The following is a 6,317-nucleotide window of genomic DNA, read 5'->3' on the forward strand; positions in this document are numbered from 1 at the left end:
ATGAGTAAGGCTTCACAAAGCCTGCAGAATGATAAAAAGAATTGAGGTTATCTTGATCATGACCTTGAAGACTAGAGGAAGGGTGGAAAAGCCTTATTCCAGCTTTAAGTAGTCTCACAACCACCCACATATAATAGAGGCAATTAAAGGTGGTATTAGGTAAAACCTACAGGTACAAATCAAAAACCCCATGAGCTAGCTTGTGGGGAAAAGAGATCCCACAGTGCCTCATGAACCCCTAAACCAAAATAGAAATAGTCCCAGCTCACAAATGGATGTGAGCAGGGACCTCAAGAAGTATATAGGATTCTTGAATTCTGTAAGGATTCTTATACGCAGAAGACACTCAGAATTCAGGCTCTGGGAGACACATGAATCAGGGCAGCCCTAGGGATTCCTGTAGCAACAGCCACCAGTTTCTCGTGCTTACCAGTGGTCACCAAAATAACTCCACCTTTTTCTGCCCAAGTCTGTGCTCAGGTAGCAAGAAGCTGATGGGCCTATTTGTCTATCATCACACATGGAGGGAGGGTGAGATAGTCCTAAAGAAGAGGGGGCTGTTCCCCTGTGCAGAGGGCTGTCACCCCAGCAGGTGTCTGTCCCGGAAGTCCACAAGTGGTTCTGCCACTCCTCCCTGACTCCTCTTGCTGTTTCTTCTCTCTTTCTCCTTAATATTCTCAACTTGGTCTACCCGCCAGCATACTCCGCCACCATACAGCCTACTCATCCAACCACACAACCGTTCTACCTCCTTTCAATTCAAAATCCCAGCATCCGGATTCCACCCAGCCCAGTTTGGTCAGTGGCCACCAGGACCCTCTTCTGTGGATGAGCGGAGGGCCATGTGAACTGAGCAAGCTGCCCAAAGTGGTCACCATAAGGCCTTGTCAGCAACTTTTTACGTTTCATTTGACTTTCTTAAAGTAGTACTTTCATTTCTGTTGAAAAGTTTTCTACAGAAGGGTTGAAATACAGCAACAGACGTGCCATGCCTCTCACTGGTAAATTTAAACCCATCAGTGCAGCCAGTTTGCTTGTCAGGAATTGCCTCGCCTGCAATGGTTCACACTAGGCTGGGCATCAGAGTCTCCTGGGCACTGGCCCTGGCCTTTCTCACCCACAGAGCCTGGTTTCATTGGTGCTGAGTGCAGCCCAGGCAGTTTTAAAGGACTCCCCAGCCGTTCTAAAGGCAGCCACACCTGAGGATCCTGAAGTAGACTGGATGTGAAGGAGACCATGGCGTTTTGCCGGGTGGTGCACATGCCCGTGGGGAAGAGTCCTTGTATTTACTCCCATCTTCAGGACCTTAATTTCTACTTCTCATCAGATGTGTACCTTTTGTATCTGGAGCTGACTACAGCAAATGGATATTAAAATAATAGAATGATTCAATCTGGAAATATGTTTTAAGATAATTTGAAATCAATTTTGAGACTGATTCAAATAGTTGGTTGTTTCATATAAATGGGATGCAATTTGCAAATGACTGTAAGCCTTCAGTCTCTAAATTATTATTTAATTACAGATCCCAGTTAATAAGAATTACAGGAAAACAACTGCCAGCAATATATAGTACCAGGTGGTGATTTTATTTCCCTACCAGTTTTCAGTTTCCTTTAGCCAATTAATTTAATTTTATTCCCTATTAAAGAAAACATGGATCTATATAAAATACATAGACTTTTGTGAAATATTTTGCCCCGTTACTTTTCTCTGTATTTTGGGGTTTACTTCATTTATATCAGCTGTTTCAATGACACGTTGATTTTTTCAAAGTGGAAATTGTATATATTTAATAACCAAGAAGAACATAGTCACAGAATGTACAACCCAAAGGACAATTAATTAAAAGAGCTAGTTTCAAAAGTGCCCTTTGGCTTTAATTAAAGGTCTGGCTGATGAAATTTTCTGGATTGCTCTTTAAACAAAAAACTCTGAAATAACAAAAACCGTAGTATCAAAACTTAGTTTATTCCACGTTGCATCCCATAACTCTCAATCTCTAAACAAAATTGCCAGAGTAATGAAAATTCAGAGTCCCTTATCCCACCTATGGCTCTATAATGGGATTTCTATTTATCCATCATTCGTTTTGCATTCCTAAGAAGCTGGTCACGAAAGTCTTGTCAAACAAATCCTATTTTCTCTTTTCTCCTAATATAATAGTTGAGATGGAATCTCCTAGAAAGAACAATCAGGACCATTTCCTTAAATTCTCTGATTTTACTGTTGAGAAAAACGAGATTCTAACTCATTAATTTTCCAAAGGGAGTTGTTTCACAGAGGCTCAGGGAATCCATGATTCCTCACTTCCGAGCCAGTTCTTTTTCCACCCTGAAGGAATTAAGAACTCAAATGACAGATTTGAAGGACATCGCCATCCCTGCACAGAGGACACTAGCACCCTATCGGGAGTTTAACCCTGTGTTATGGATTAAGAACTGGTGGTCAACTTAACACCAGCTGGATTACATCAGCGTGGCACTGAGCAAAGATGCTCCACTTGAGGAAAGTTGCCAGCATAAATAGGTGGAGAAGGAGAAGGAGGGCATTAGGATGTTTAGGCATTAAGGCATTAATGCATTGTTGCATTGTGGCATTGTGGGTTCTCCTCTGAGCTGCTGTTTGAGCTGTTAGGTTCTCCTGGAGAAGCTCTGGTCCTTACATCGAGCATTGCTTCCTGGCTCCTTAGGGAAAGACATGTGCCACTTGGTTACCAGGATGAACTCGTCATGCTGGCTTCCTGCATGTACTTGACTGTGCTTGTTGGAGGAGGAGCTTCGGGACTCCATGTTGCTGAGGATGGCTGTGGTGCTTTTCAGGACAGCCCTGGTCTTTGTTGTGAGTGTGACTTCTCGGCTCCAGCATAGAACCCTCATCCCACCAGCAGAGCTCCTTCACCCCACTGACAGGGACTTTCTGGCTTCCACTGCTGACCTTTGGGCCTTCTCACCACGGATCCGTAAAAGAGACTGGCGTGAGTTCTTCTTGTGGACTCTGGACCTCCAGTTGGACTCGTGGGAGGTGTTGTCATGAGCTCTGGGTCTTCATCTGGACTCATGTGGGACATTGCTGTGGGATTTAGGCCTTTGGCTAACTTTGGTGTTATGGATAGATTTCCTGCATTTTCTTGTGTTAACTCCCGGTGACCATCATAAAACAATATTATAAACTCCATGTCCTTATTCTAATTGTTCTCTGCACAACCCCTAACTACAATACCCTGGTTCTCACTTAGCATTTCCTTCTCCTCTGTTCTGTGCTGATGCTTTCTTCTCTCAGTTGTTAGCATTTGTAACTTAGCAGTGTTTCCCAGTATGCATTCCCATGAATAGAACTCCCGTGACATAGCAATAAATGTGGGGAAGAGTTCTGTGGTCCAAGTCAGAAAGTATTGGCGTTTGTCTTTACTGGAGACATCCTCAGTGGCTCTGAGGCAAGAGATTAAGGCATGGCGAAGCAGCTGGGCCAGTGCCTGTGACTGGGCAGCCATGGAGACCTGTTATCCTTAGAGATTTAGGACACAGTTGCAGAGCAGCCCCTGAGCCCTGCATATGTAACACCAATCAGAAGATGCTGGCTTTAGTTCTTCTGCCATAAGAGCAAGCTGAGCTCCACTTTGATGCCAATCTTGTACCATGCGCTCCCAAACGGGTTTGTGGTGAGACAGCCCAGATCTGATTCAGAATGAGGGTGTACAGGATAGTGAAGGGAGTGGGATATGCAGCGTTTCAAAACATGTCTGTCCACAGAGCACTTGATCAGTAGAGGCTCCCACGCCCTTACCCACCCCAGAACCTCCTTGGAGAAAGACTGCTGTAAGTTCCTCCAGCTCAGCCTGGGAACCTGACTCACCACACTCACATGGGCCTCCTCGGTTTGTGTGTATGTGTGTTGTTTGGGGTCAAGGTTGCCAGGGGGTTTGCTGTTTTTGGCCTTGCCCAGATATTTCACTGATCCCAGATCAAGCTCCAACAAGTTGATTTTGAAGAAAGCAAGAGACATTACGGTAGCCATTGTTGATTTCCTACTAACCTGTTTTGAAATCCTGTATCACTTTCATTGTTCTGTTCTAATTAGTTTTATTCTGTTTTATTTGGTTTTATTCTCTTTAAAATGAAATAAAAATAAATAATTTTTTTAAAGCAGGTATGCTAAAGCCTGAGTATTCTGAGGCCTTCCTCACCTAAGATAAAAAAATTTTCTCATATTTTAGATTAGACAAACATAACCATAGATAATACAGTCCATGTATAACAAAGGATAAATCTACATGAAAGTATTTACCATCAATATTGGAGCTTTACATCTTAATGAATACTTTGGTTCTGATTTGCGTGGTTTTAATATAACTTAGAATCATATTAAGTCAAAATAATTTGACTTATAAGAATTAGATTACCAATAAACATGAGCCACAGATAACACTAATTTTTACTGCTGACATATTCTTCTGCAGTTAATCACCTGTGATTCTGTGAAGCTTTGCAGAAGTGAAATTTGGAAAATGGTATTGATTGATTTTCCTCAGCCCAATTTATCATTGTCAGTGGTTATGCTGAACCTGGCAAGATTTAAGCATATAAACCTGCTTCTAATAGTAATGAGTATTGTCAATATTTTAACCTGTGGATCAGGAGAAATTATCTCTAATTTGCCGTGGTGGATACTTCCAAAATCTTAGGGCACAGGGTACTCTTGGGACTTAATCATTGAAAATCACATGGGAGTTTTTGGCCTAAGAAATCCAGAGAAGAATTTATTCTTTGTTAATTTCTGGTAATATGACATTCCAGAATAGAATTTCTATTAATGATGGAGTTTTAGTAATATATGATTAAATTAGTCATGAAATGGAATTAAAATAACCCCCAATTTTGCTTTATGACTTCCTGAATCAAGATTATTTTAAATCAGTTAAGCTAGGTATAATGGTACATGCCTATCATCCCAGCACTCAAGAGGCTGAGGCAGGAGGATCACCAAGAGTCTGAGGTTAGCCTGGGCCACTCACAAAGAAGTTGTTTACATAGCAACAGTTTTGGAGGTTTCAAATCCAAACAGCATAGTTCAAGCTCTATGGCAAAGACCAGTCCCAGGCTGCCCCACTTCATGGCAAGGACCCAAACAAGCAATTGTGGTGTGAGACCCGTGGCAGAAACTGCGTGGGGCCACACAGGCATTTGTAACCTCTCACAGCAGCTACAAGGAGGCCAGGACCTAACTTCCACGCGACACCACATGAGCTAGGGAAGTCCCGCTAGGCTGCTTCTGAGACACTCAAATCACACCTAAACCACAGGACCTATTGATTGTGAAACTGATTCGTACATTTAAAATCCCAAAAACCTACAGACCTTTTAGCCAGCTCAGTGGAATGGAGCTTCCTGTTTCCTTTAGAATCCTTGTAGTTGGTCAAAGAAATTAATAGTATCCTCTAATTAGGCTAGTTCTATTAGGTGGAATATCTTTTTCACCCCAATACTTTTCTTGGATTTCTAATATCTAAATAATTCTAAAATTCATCAAAAAATAAAATTTGTCTAGGCCTAAATAATCTACTCATAATATCTTTATAACTAGCTTATTCAAAAGGTCTGAATCATTTTAGATCAGGTACTCTGAAAACATCTGCCATTGTCAAAAAAATTTTAATTAGATTTTAAAAATGGCTCCATTTCCTATGGACATGGAATCTATAGATTTATATATGGATTTATATGGATCTATAGACACTTCACAGCCTATATGATCATCAATAGATGAAAGGATAAAGAGCATGTGATACTTACACACGATGGAGTACTACTTTGCCAGGAAGAAAGACAAATGACTCATTTGTAGGAAAATAGATGCACCTTGCGACCATAAGGTTAAGTGAAATAAATCGCACGCAAGTGTAAATGTCACAGATGTGTCCTATATGGGAAATCCACAGTATAAATAGGGAACAAAATAAATGACAGATAAAAGGAAGTAAGGAAATCTTTCTCAAAGGGGAAGGAAACAAGAGATAAAGGGAGGGGAAGAGAAAGAAAAGGGATGGAAAAGGAATTAACATATCTTATGTAGTCTTTCCAGCTTCCCACAAGGAATATAAATATTATGCACTAAAACACATGCTAATAAAAAGAAAAGCATCCATGGATACTTCAGAGCCCAGAAAAATAGAAAAAGAGTAAGTGTAGTGATTCCTACTGTAATCATCTTGATCAGCAAAGACATTATCATTGCTGATGTCTGTGGCCTCAAAGTGTAAGAGCCAGCACTGTTGGCATTTATTTCATCATTTTTGAGATTCCTCCCTCGTTTTGCCT

Source organism: Cavia porcellus, unplaced genomic scaffold (assembly GCF_034190915.1).
Source record: "Cavia porcellus strain 051 isolate PalLab524CR breed Dunkin Hartley unplaced genomic scaffold, mCavPor4.1 scaffold_10, whole genome shotgun sequence".
In the NCBI taxonomy this organism is placed as follows: Eukaryota; Metazoa; Chordata; class Mammalia; order Rodentia; family Caviidae; genus Cavia; species Cavia porcellus.